At 47.2% G+C, this 13,576-nt stretch overlaps 1 protein-coding gene across 1 annotated transcript in view; it reads left to right on the top strand.

The window, feature by feature from the left end:
• Positions 1–13,576, top strand: part of calb2a (calbindin 2a) — a 91,534-nt gene that overhangs the window by 29,868 nt on the left and 48,090 nt on the right. The gene's annotated exons all lie outside the window — the stretch shown is intronic.

Raw genomic sequence — 13,576 nt, forward strand, 5'->3', positions numbered from 1 at the left:
GGGTGGTGTCGATTGTGTAGGTGAGCAGCTCCACTTGGATCGGGATCATTTTAGGTCGTTCGACTGGATTGTCCCAGAGTTTCTCAAAATCCGCCTGATTCATCAGTGACTGGCTCGCCCCTGTGTCTACCTCCATCGTTGATTTCGACTTCCATTTTCAATGGGGAACTCTCAGTGGTGCAGGTATACACTCCGTACACCTCATCGTGGGGCTGAGCTGCCTCATGGACTCTCTCTTCATCGTCGCTAGAGTCCAGATGATCAACCAACTCTTCATCGACTCGGTGAGTACAATTTCTCTTGCACATTCACTGGAGGTGGCCCTTCGTGATACAGCCTTTGCAAGTATAGTCTTTATAGCGACACTGATGGGCCCTGTGATTCCCTCCACAGCGCCAGCATGAGGTTAGCCGGTTGGCCCCATGCGGTGAACTCAGGGTTGCGGGACTCGGGGTTCTGTTCTCTCAACCCTCAGAGAGACTGCTGGCAGCAGTACTTGCTGGGTTAGAGTCCTGGGGGTGAGTCATTCGCTTGGAATCGCAGGCCGAGACCATGAACGCCTGGCTCATGTTAATTGCCTTCTGCAGGGTGACCGTGGTGTCCGCAGAGAGCAGCTTGTGGAGAAGGCCCTCGTGGCCGATTCCAATAAAGAAGATGTCCCGCAGCGCTTCAGTGAGGTGGTCGCCAAAGGCACATGGTGCAGCCAATCGTCTGAGGGCTGCAGCATATTTTGCCATTTCTTGACCTTCGGGCTGCTGGTGGGTGTAGAACCGGTGTCTGGCTGTGAGGATGCTCTCTTTAGGTTTGAGTTATTCCTGTATCACCGTTACGAGCTCCACATATATTTTGGTCGTTATCTTCTCTGGGGCTAGCAAGTCCCTGATGAGTCCATAGACGGTGGGCCCACAACTCCTGAGCAGGATAGCTCTGCGCTTATCAGCCAGTGAGGTCGCGGTGTCTCCCGCCAGGTCGTTTGCAATAAAGAAGTGTTCGAGCCTTTCCACAAAGGCCTCCCAATTTTCCCCATCGGCGAATTGTTGAAACATGCCAAGGTTAGCCATTTTTGCGTGGAAATTCGTAATCTCGTCGCCAGTTATTATGTCTATAAGCACTCTAGTAATGACTCCATGAGGTAAGGTATTGTACTTGAACTGTGGTGACCTTAGTCCATTTATTACAGCTCCTGAGTGAGGGTACAGCATGGTGAGCTCCCTTTTATACCTGGTTACCTGTCGTGTACAGGTGACCCCTAGGTCTCCACCAGTTGCATCCTCTGGTGGTACAAGCATACTGTATACAGTGTGAAGGTACATCCAGTAATCTTATGTATAGTGAGTGTACAGGGAGTATACTTATGTTATACATACACAACAGTCAGCAAACTTGGCAATATTACATTTAGATCCCTCATCCAAATCATTTATATATATATATTGTGAATAGCTGGGGCCCAAACACTGATCCCTGTGGTACCCCACTAGTTACTGCCCACCACCCCGAAAAAGACCCGTTTATTCCTACTCTGTTTCCTGTCTGTTAATCAATTTTCAATCCATGCCAATACATTACCCCCAATCCTATGTGCTTTAATTTTGTTCACTAACCTCTTATGTGGGGCTTTATCAAAGGCCTTCTGAAAATCCAAACACACTACATCCACTGGTTCTCCCTTATCTATTCTATCAGTTACATCCTCAAAAAACTCCAATAGGTTTGTCAAACATGATTTTCCTTTCATAAATCCATGTTGACTTTGTCTAATCCCGTTGATATTATCTAAGTGTGCCGTTATCACATCCTTTATAATAGACTCTAGCATTTTCCCTAGTACTGATGTTGGGCTAACCGGTCTGTAATTCCCCATTTTCTCTCTTCCTCCTTTTTTAAATAGTGGGGTTACATTTGCCACTCTCCAATCTGCAGGAACTGTTCCATAATCTGTAGAATTTTGGAAGATGACAACCAATGCATCTACTATTTCCATGGCTACCTCTTTTAGTATTTTGGGATGTAGATCATCAGGCCCTAGGGATTTATCGGCCTTCAGTCCCATTAGTTTCTCCAGCACTATTTTCTTACTAATTATCATTTCCTTTAATTCCTTTTGCTCACTAGACCCTTGGTTCCCTAGCATTTCTGGGATGTTATTTGTGTCCTCTCCCATGACAGGTTAGATGCAGGAAGAATGTTCCCAATGTTGGGGAAGTCCAGAACCAGGGGACACAGTCTAAGGATAAGGAGGAAGCCATTTAGGACCGAGATGAGGAGGAATTTCTTCACCCAGAGAGTGGTGAACCTGTGGAATTCTCTACCACAGAAAGTTGTTGAGGCCAATTCACTAAATATATTCAAAAAGGAGTTAGATGAAGTCCTTATTACTAGGGGAATCAAGGGGTATGGTGAGAAAGCAGGAATGGGGTACTGAAGTTGCATGTTCAGCCATGAACTCATTGAATGGCGGTGCAGGCTCGAAGGGCCGAATGGCCTACTCCTGCACCTATTTTCTATGTTTCTATGTTTCTAAGACAGAACCAAAGTATTTATTTAATTGTTCTGCCATTTCCTAGTTCCCCATTACAAATTCTCCCATTTCTGACTGTAAAGGACCTATATTTGTCTTCACTAATCTTTTTCTTGTTACGTACTTGTAGAAACTTTTGCAGTCGGTTTTTATGTTCCTTGCAAGTTTACCCTCATACTCTATTTTTCCCCTCTTAGTCAATCTCTTGGTCCTTTTTTGCTGAATTCTAAACTGCTCCCAATCCTCAGGCTTGCCACTTTTTCTGGCAACTTTGTATAACTCCTCTTTGGATCTAATACTATCCTTAATTTCTTTTGTTAGCCATGGTTGGGCCACTTTTCCTTTTACGTCAGAAAGGAATGTATAACTGTTGCAATTCATGCATTTGTTCTTTAAATGTTAGTTCAAATCTCACCAATTTGAATTCTATTAATTAAATAAATCTGGAATAAAAAGTTGTATCCATAATGGTGACCGTGAAGATATTGGATTGTTGTGAAAACCCAACTGGTTCACTAATGTCCTTTAGGAAACCTGTCGTCCTTTTCCCATCTGGCCTATATGTGACTCCAAAATCACAGCGGCGTGGCTCTTAACTGAAAGGCTTAGCAAGCTACTGTGTTATACCAAATCGCTACAAAAAGGAATAATAACAATAAAACCATACTGATAACCCGGCATAGATCTAGGCACTGGGTTAAGACACGACAAAGGCACACCTTGCAAAGTCCTCCTCACTAACATCTGGGACCTTGTGCATCTGGGAGAACTGTCCCACAGACTAATCAAGCAACAGCCCATATGTAGTCACACTCAGAGTTATACCTTTCAGCCAATGTCCCAGACGCCTCCATCGCCATCCCTGGGTATGTCCTTTCCCACCGGCAGCAGAGGGATGGGGGCACAATGGTACAGTCATGAGCAAGTGGCCCTGGGAGTCGTTAACATTAACTCTGGATCCATGAGGTCTCATGGCTTCGGGTCAAACATGGGCAAGGAAATCTCCTGCTGATTACCACCGACCCTGGGAGTGTTTGGTAGGACAGCGTATGGGGAGCTTTACTCTGTATCTAACCCCCTGTACCTGCCCTGGGAGTATTTGATGGGACAGTATAGGGAGTGAATCAGTACTCCTCCATGTTGAACACCACTTGGAAGAGGCACTGAGGGTAGCAAGGGTATAGAATGTACTCTGGGTGGGGGACTTCAATGTCTATCACCACGAGTGGTTTGGTAGCACCACTACTGACCGAGCTGCCTGAGTCTTGAAGGACATAGCTCTCAGACTGGGCCTGCGGCAGGAGGTGAGAAGAGATCTAGCAGCTCAAAACTGGGCATCCATGAGGTGCTGTGGGCCATCAGCAGCAACAGAATTGTATTCCACCACAATCTGTAACCTCATGGCCCGGCATATCCCTCACTCTACCATTACCATCAAGCCAGGGGACCAACCCTGGTTCAATGAGGAGTGCAGAAGAGCAAGCCAGGAGCAGCACCAGACGTATCTAAAAATGAGGTGCCAACCTGGGGAAGCTGCAACACAGGACTACATGCATACTAAATAGCGGACGCGGCACGCCATAGACATGTCTAAGCGATCCCATAATCAACAGATCAGATCAAAGCTCTGCAGTCCTGCCACATCCAGCCGTTAATGGTGGTGGACCATTAAACCACTAACGGGAGGAGGAGGCTCCATGAATATCCCCATCCTCAATGATGGCAGAGCCCAGCACGTGAGTGCAAAAGACAAGACTGAAGCGTTTGCAACCATCTTCAGCCAGAAGTGCCGAGTGGATGATCCATATCGGCCTCCTCCTGAGGTCCCCATCATCACAGAAGCCAGTCTTCAGCCAATCCGATTCACTCCGTAATATCAAGAAACGGCTGAGCGCACTGGATACAACAAAGGCTTTGGGCCCCGACAACATCCCGGCTGTCGTGCTGAAGACTTGTGCTCCAGAACTAGCCGCGCCTCTAGCCAAGCTGTTCCAGTACAGCTACAACACTGGCATCTACCCGACAATGTGGAAAACTGCCCAGGTATGTTCTGTCCACAAATAGGACAAATTCAATCTGGCCAATTACCGCCCCATTAGTCTACTTTCAATCATCAGAAAAACGATAAAAGGTGTCGTCGACAGAGCTATCAAGCGGCACTCAGCAATAACCTGCTCACCGATGCCCAGTTTGGGTTCCGCCAGGAACACACTGCTCTAGACCTCATTACAGCCTTGGTCCAAACATGGACAAAAGAGCTGAATTCCAGAGGGGAGCTGAGAGTGACTGCCCTTGGTATCAAGGCAGTATGTACAGAGAGCAAGCATGCATACGCTCATATGTGCACAGAGCTGTACAAGCAGAGTTGCTACATATACACACAACAAGTTTTGTTTTACTGTACGCAGGAACAGGAGGAGGCCATACAGAATCTTGAGCCTGTTCCGACATTCAATCAGGTCATGGCTGATTCTGCACCTCAATGGCATGTAGCCACCTTCGATACCCTCAACCAACAAAAATCAATTGTCCTCAGTCCTGAAAGCTCCAATTGACCCACAGAACCCCAGCCTTTTGGGAGGAGAGAGTTTCAGATTTCTAACAGCCCTTGTGTGAAAAAATGCTTCCTGATTTCACTCCTGAATGGCCACGTTCTCGTTTTAAGCTTGTGTCCTCTTGTTATACATTCCCGCAGCAGAGGAAAGAGTCTTTCTTTACCTACCCTATCAAGTACTTTTATCATTTTGACCACAACTGGATCACGCTTGACCATCGAAACTCACGGGAATATAGGCCATGTTGGTGCAACCTGTCAGCAACTGTTCAGGCGCGGTATCAAATGGTATGTTGGCCTTCATAGCTAGGGGATTTGAGTATAGGAGCAGGGAGGTCTTACTGCAGTTGTACAGGGCCTTGGTGAGGCCTCACTCACCTGGAATATTGTGTTCAGTTTTGGTCTCCAAATCTGAGGAAGGACGTTCTTGCTATTGAGGGAGTGCAGCGAAGGTTCACCAGACTGATTCCCGTGATGGCTGGACTGACATATGAGGAGAGACTGGATCAACTGGGCCTTTATACACTGGAGTTGAGAAGGATGAGAGGGGATCTCATAGAAACTTACAAGATTCTGACGGGACGGGACAGGTTAGAGGTGGGTAGAATGTTCCCGATGTTGGGGAAGTCCAGAACCAGGGGACAGTCTTAGGATAAGAGGTAGGCCATTTGGGACTGAGATGAGGAGAATCTTCTTCACTCAGAGAGTTGTTGACCTGTGGAATTCTCTGCCGCAGAGAGTTGTTGATACCAGTTCATTGGATATATTCAAGAGGGAGTTAGATATGGCCCTTATGGCTAAGGGGATCAGAGAGAAAACAGGAAAGGGGTACTGAAGGAATGATCAGCCATGATCTTATTGAATGGTGGTGCAGGCTCAAAGGGCCGAATGGCCTACTCCTGCACCTATTTTCTATGTTTCTACTGAGGTAATGCAACTTCTGCTGTAAATACAATAAAAGAAACATGATGTACTGGAGCCATCTTGTCGAGTATGTGTGTTTGTGATGTCGTAAAGAATATATTACATGTTGGGGGGCGGTGTGGGGGGGTGGTGGTGTGTCGGGTGTGTGTTATTTGCGTGGAGTGTGTGTAGGTTGTATGTGTGGGGAGTTTGTGGGGGGATGTGGGGTGTGTAAAGGGTATGTGTGTGTGGGGCCTGTATGTGGGAGTGTGCGTGTTGGGGTGTGTGTGGGATGGGTGTGTGACTCAGTCAAGCAGAATCAGCATGGTTTTATGAAGGAGAAATCATGTTTGACAATTTTGCTGGAATTCTTTGAGGATGTAACGAGCAGGATGGATAAGGGGGAACCAGTGTATGTGGCGTATTTCGATTTCCAGAAGGCATTTGATAAGGGGCTATCATCATCATCATAGGCAGTTCCTCAAAATCGAGGAAGACTTCTTGCTTCCACTCTAAAAGTCAGTTCTCAGGTGACTGAACAGTCCAATATAGGAATTACAGTCTCTGTCACAGGTGGGGCAGACAGTCGTTGAAGGAAAGGATGGGTGGGGAGTCTGGTTTGCCGCACGCTCCTTCCGCTGTCTGCGCTTGATTTCTGCATGCTCTCTGCGACGAGACTCGAGGAGCTCAGCGCCCTCCCAGATGCACTTCGTCCACTTAGGGCAGTCTTTGGCCAGGGACTCCCAGGTGTCGGTGGGAATGTTGCACTTTGTCAGGGAGGCTTTGAGGGTGTCCTTTAAACGTTTCCTCTGCCCACCTGGGGCTCGCTTGCTGTGTAGGAATTCCGAGTAGAGTCTTGCTTAAGGAGTCTTGTGTCAGGCATGCGGACAATGTGGCCCGCCCAACGGAACTGTGATTAGTGAGTACAATTCTCAGACCTGTGACAGAGATTGTAATTCCTGTATTGGACTGTTCAGCCACCTAAGAACTCACTTTTAAAGTGGAAGCAAGTCTTACTTGATTTCGAGGGACTGCCTATGATGATGATGTAAATAATATCGTCGAAGTCCCCAGTGATGAAAACCGTAAAGGTGTAGTATTAGAAAGAAAACGGGCTATTTTCCTGTCTGAAGCAGGCCCCGAGGTGTATGAAACCTGAAAAATGTGCTTGTTCCTGTCAAGCCAAAGGACACGCCACTGACGGAGATTCTAACTAAGTTAGAACAGTACTAGAGTCCTGAGCCCCTGGTAGTTGATGAGTTATCATTTTGAAATACGGAATATGTTAAATGACGAGGGTATCAGTGAGTACATTGTAGCATTAAAAAAGCTATCATTCACTGTCATTTCGGAAACTTTCAGGACCGAGCATTGCGTGACTGTTTTGTTTGTGGGATGAAAAATGAAGCAATCAGAAAAAAGTTATTGACAACTCCAACTTGACTTTTGCTTTAGCTTGTCAGACAGCTATGTCGATGGATAGGGCCGACCATTTTCAGTCGTCAGACAACCGAGGTGAATCGCCTGCAGGTTAGAAGTACAAGGCAGTTTAGCCCCAAGATCTCAGCACCTGGCCAAGTAACAGAGCATTGAAGCTGTGCTATCGGTGCCTGGGACAACACATCACTCAAAGCTGTCTATATGTGAAGGCAGTGTTTCTTCTGCAAGAAAACAGGGCATCTTGCGAAGGCATGCCGACTGAAAAGTAAACCGATATTCAATGCTAGAAGTATAAATCGCCAGAAACTACACAGCATTGAAGAGAAGCAACAGGACGAGAAGGTTCTAGAGATACACATCATCAGGAGCACGAGGATATCTAACAGCGATTCATGAAGTACCATCATCCAAGTAGATGTTGCAAGAACAGGATACCTACGGAAATCGACACTGGTGTATCCGTGAGCATAGTACCTCAACACGTTGCATGAATTTCCAATAGATAAGTCGAAGATAGAGCTGCGAGGCTACTCGAGAGAGCAAATCCCTGTTGTAGGACGTATCATCATACCGGTGAAATACAAGGATCAGTTTCAGAGCTTGCCTCTCTTAGTAGTGGCAGGAGACAAGCTTGCCTTGATAGGTCGAAATTGGTTGTGATGACTGAAGCTGGATTAGAATGAGATTTTTCGTGTTGAAATGGGATTTGCATCGAAGGATGATGTCATCAAGCAATATCCGAAAGTATTCTGTGAAACAGGCAGTCCGATCCAAGGTTTCAAGGCAAGTGTCAGGGTACAGAAGGATGCTAGATCGGTTTACTGCAAACCACGTCCCATACCATACGCACTCAAGGAGAAAGTTGAACAAGGACTCAAAAGGCTAGAAACTGAGAACATTATCTCTAAGGTAGATCTACGTAATTGGGCTACACCCATTGTTGTTGTACCTAAGTCCGATGGTAAGGTAAGGTTGTGTGGTGATTACAAAGTAACCGTAAACCAGGTTCTAGAGGGTAATCTCCCCAATACATTGCCAAATGTAGAAGATTTGTTCACAACACTGACAGCTGGTCAGATCTTCTCAAAGTTAGATTTCACAAATGTCTGTTTACAACATAAGCTAGATGAGGAGTCCAAGTCATGTTTGATTATAAATACCCATCTAGGCCTATATCAATTAATAGGCTACCATTTGGAGTGTCTTCCACCCCCGCCATATTCCAAGGGGTGATGAACCAGATTTTGCAAGGCATTGAAGGGGTAGTATGTTATTTAGATGACATACTAATTTCAGCACCAAACAGACAAATCTATAATAACATATTGAATGAAGTACTCAAATGGCTAGAGAAGCACAGAGTACGAGTGTCTGCTCACAAGTGTGAGTTATTTCAAAACTCAGTGGAGTACTTAGGGAACAGAGTAGACAAAGATGGTTTACATCCAACCAAGGGAAATCTGGATGCAATCAGAAATGCACCCATTCTCAAGAATGCCACTGAACTTTGATCATTTTTTGTCTTTTGAACTATTATGGGAAGTTCCTACCAAGCTTGGCTATAGTGTTACATCCACTGAATGAGCTGTTGGAAAAACAGGTCCCTTGGAAGTGGTCAGAAGAATGCGATGCAGCATTCAAGGAATGTAAAAGCCAGTTGGTAGAGAGCGCCAGTTGGTTGACCATGATGATTCTTTTGTAATGATTACTTCTTCATTAAGGAGGGAGGTGTAATATAGAGCTCTGCCTAGTGGATTACTGAGATAATGCAACTGCTGCTGTAAATACAGTAAAAGTCACATGATATACTGGAGCCATCTTGTAGTCTGTGTGTTTGTGATGGCGTAAAGAATATATTACATGTTAGCGTGTGTGTGTGTGGGGTGTGTGTGTGTGTGGGGGGGGGGCGGGGGGGTAGTGTGTGACTCAGTCAAGCAGAGTCAGCATGGTTTTATGAAAGGGAAATCATGTTTGACAATTTTGTTGGAGTTCTTTGAGGATGTAACGAGCAGGATGGATAAGGGGGGGACCAGTGTATGTGGCGTATTTCGATTTCCAGAAGGCATTTGATAAGATGCTATCAACATCATCATCATAGGCAGTTCCTCGAAATCGAGGAAGACTTGCTTCCACTCTAAAAGTGAGTTCTCAGATGACTGTACAGTCCAATATGGGAATTACAGTCTCTGTCACAGGTGGAACAGACAGTGGTTGGAGTAAAGGGTGGGTGGGGAGTCTGGTTTGTTGCACACTCCTTCCGCTGCCTACGCTTGGTTTCTGCATGCTCTCGGCGATGAGACTCGAGGTGCTCAGCGCCCTCTCGGATGCTGTTCCTCCACTTAGGGCGGTCATTGGCCAGGGACCCCCAGGTGCCGGTTGGGATGTTACACTTTATCAGGGAGGCTTTGAGGGTGTCCTTGTAACGTTTCCTCTGTCCACCTGAGGCTCATTTGCCGTGTAGGAGTTCCAAGTAGAGCACTTGCTTTGGGAGTCTCGTGTCTGGCATGCGGACAATGTGGCCTGTCCAGCAGAGCTGATCAAGTGTGGTCAGTGCTTCAATGCTGGGGATGTTGGCCTGAGGGAGTTCACTAACGTTGGTGCGTCTATCCTTCCAGGGGATTTGCAGGATCTGGCGGAGGCAGCACTGGTGGTATTTCTCTAGCGCTTTGAGGTATCTGTTGTCTATGGTCCACGTCTCTGAGCCGTAAGGTGCCACATAAAAGGTTACTGCACAAGATAAAAGCTCACATGTTTGGGGGTAATGTATTAGTATGGATAGGAATTGGCTAACTAACAGAAAACAGAGGGTCATTTTCCAGTTGGCAAATGGTAACTAGTGGGGTGACACAGGGATCGATGCTGGGGCCTCAACTATTTACAATCTATATTAATGACTTGGATGAAGGGACCGAGTGTAATGTAGCCAAGTTTGCTGATAGAAACATAGAAACATAGAAAATAGGTGCAGGAGTAGGCCATTCGGCCCTTCGAGCCTGCACCACCATTCAATAAGATCATGGCTGATCATTCACCTCAGTACCCCTTTCCTGCTTTCTCTCCATACCCCTTGATCCCTTTAGCTGTAAGGGCCATATCCAACTCCCTCTTGAATATATCTAATGAACTGGCATCAACAACTCTCTGCAGAAGAGAGTTCCACAGGTTCACAACTTTCTGAGTGAAGAAGTTTCTCTTCATCTCGGTCCTAAATGGCTTACCTTAGACTGTAACCCCTGGTTGTGGACTTCCCCAACATCGGGAACATTCTTCCTGCATCTAACCTGTCCAGTCCTGTCAGAATTTTGTATGTTTCTATAAGATCCCCCCTCATCCTTCTAAACTCCAGTGAATACAGGCCCAGTCGATCCAGTCTCTCCTCATATGTCAGTCCTGCCATCCCGGGAATCAGTCTGGTGAACCTTCGCTGCACTCCCTCACTAGCAAGAACATCCTTCCTTAGATTAGGAGACCAAATTAGGTGAACACAATATTCCAGGTGAGGCCTTTGATGATACAAAGATGGTTGGGAAAGCAAGTTGTGAGGAGAACACAAAAAATCTGCAAAGGGATATAGACAGACTGAGTGGGCAAACATTTGGCAGATGGAATATAATGTGGGAAAGTGTGAGGTTATCCACTTTGGCAGACATAAACAAACTAATTATTATTTAAATGGAGATAAATTACAAAATGCTGCACTACAGAGGGACCGGGGGTCCTTGTGCATGAAACGCAAAAAGTTAGTATGCAGGTACAGCAAGTAATCAGGAAGGCAAATGGAATGTTGGCCTTTATTGCAAGGGGGATAGAGTATGAAAGCAGAGAAGTCCTGCTACAACTGTACAGGGTATTGGTGAGGCCACACCTAGAGTACTGCGTACAGTTTTGGTCTCCGTATTTAAGGAAGGATGTACGTGCATTGGAGGCTGTTCAGAGAAGGTTCACTAGGTTGATTCCAGAGATGAGGGGGTTGGGCCTCTACTCATTGGAATTCAGAAGAATGAGAGGTGATCTTATTGAAATATATAAGATACTGAGGGGGCTCTAAAAGGTAGATGCAAAGAGGATGTTTCCCCTCGTGGGGGGATCTAGAACTAGGGGGCATAGTTTCAGAATAATTACAACTGAGATGAGGAGGAATTTCTTCTCTCTGAGGGTTGGAAATCTGTGGAATTCTCTGCTCCAGAGAGCTGTGGAGGCTGGGTCATAGAATATATTTAAAGCGGAGATAGACAGATTTTTGAGCAATAAGGGAATAAAGGGTTATGGGGAGCGGGCAGGGAAGTAGAGCTGAGTCCATGATCAGATCAGCCATGATCTTATTGAATGGCGGAGCAGGCTCGAGGGGCCAAATGACCTCCTGCTCCTATTTCTTTTCTTTTTATGAGTTTGGGGTGTGTATGTGTAGGGTGTGTGGGATGTGTGTGTGGGTTGTGTGGGTTGTGTGTGTGGGTTGTGTGTATGTGTGGGGTGTGTGTGTGGGTGTGTGTGTGAGGTGTGTGTGGGGTGTGTGTATGGTGTTGAGTGTGTGTATGTGTGGGGTGTGTGTGTGTGCGGTGTGTGGGGTGTGTGTGTGGAGTATATGTATGTGTGGGGTGTGTGTATGTGTGGGGTGTGTGTATGTGTGGGGTGTGTGTATGTGTGGGGTGTGTGTATGTGTGGGGTGTGTGTGTGGAGTGGGTGTGTGTGTGGGATTTGTGTGTGGGGTGTGTGTGTGGAGTGTGTGTGTGGAATGTGTGTGTTTGTGGGGTGTGTGGGTTGTGTGTGTGTGGGGTGTGTGTGTGGGTTGTGTGTGTGGGTTGTGTGTATGTGTGGGGTGTGTGTGTGTGGGTATGTGTGTGTGGGTGTGTGTGTGAGGTGTGTGTATGGTGTTGAGTGTGTGTATGTGTGGGGTGTGTGTGTGTGCGGTGTGTGTGGGGTGTGTGTGTGGGGTGTGTGTATGTGTGGGGTGTGTGTATGTGTGGGGTGTGTGTATGTGTGGGGTGTGTGTATGTGTGGGGGTGTGTGTATGTGTGGGGTGTGTGAGTGTGGGGTGTGTGTGTGGAGTGTGTGTATGGAGTGTGTGTGTGGAATGTGTGTGTTTGTGGGGTGTGTGGGTTGTGTGTGTGTGGGGGGTGTGTGTGTGTGTGTGGAGTGTGTATGTGTGGGGTGTGTGTGTGGGGTGTGTGTGTGTGGGAGTGTGTGTGTGGTGTGTAAGTGTGGGAGTGTGTGTGAGGGTGTGTGTGTGTCGGATGTGTGTGTGGGGTGTGTGTGGGAGTGTGTGTGTGGGGTGTGTGGAGTGTGTGTGTGGAGTATGTGTGTGTGGGGTATGTGTGTGTGTGTGGTGTGTAAGTGTGGGAGTGTGTGTGGGGGTGTGTGTGTGTCGGATGTGTGTGTGGGGTGTGTGTGGGAGTGTGTGTGTGGGTTGTGTGTGTGTGGAGTGTGTGGAGTGTGTGTGTGGAGTATGTGTGTGTGGGGTATGTGTGTGTGGGGTGTGTGTGTGGTGTGTAAGTGTGGGAGTGTGTGTGTGGGAGTGTGTGTGTGGGAGTGTGTGTGTGGGGTGTGTGTGTGTGTGTGGGGTATGTGTGTGTGTGGGGTGTGTGTGTGTGGGAGTGTGTGTGTGGTGTGTAAGTGTGGGAGTGTGTGTGGGGGTGTGTGTGGGAGTGTGTGTGTGGGGTGTGTGTGTGTGTGTGGGATGTGTGTGTGTGTGTGTGGGGGTGTGTGTGTGTGGGGTGTGTGTGTGGTGTGTAAGTGTGGGAGTGTGTGTGTGGGGTGTGTATGTGTCGGATGTGTGTGTGGGGTATGTGTGGGAGTGTGTGTGGTGTGGGGTGTGTGTGTGTGGGAGTGTGTGTGTGGGGTGTGTGTGTGGGGTATGTGTGTGTGTGTGGGGTGTGTGTGGGGTATGTGTGTGTGTGTGGGGTGTGTGTGTGTGGGAGTGTGTGTGTGGTGTGTAAGTGTGGGAGTGTGTGTGGGGGTGTGTGTGTGTGTGGGGTGTGTGTGTGGTGTGTGTGTGTGGGAGTGTGTGTGTGGGGTGTGTGTGTGTGTGGGATGTGTGTGTGTATGTGTGGGGGTGTGTGTGTGTGGGGTGTGTGTGTGGAGTGTGTGTGTGTGTATCTGTTGTGTTGTGTATGCGCAGAGAGTTATGACTTCATGAACTGCCTGTTTTGCAGCAGATGATG

Source organism: Pristiophorus japonicus, chromosome 13 (assembly GCF_044704955.1).
Source record: "Pristiophorus japonicus isolate sPriJap1 chromosome 13, sPriJap1.hap1, whole genome shotgun sequence".
NCBI lineage: Eukaryota > Metazoa > Chordata > Chondrichthyes > Pristiophoridae > Pristiophorus > Pristiophorus japonicus.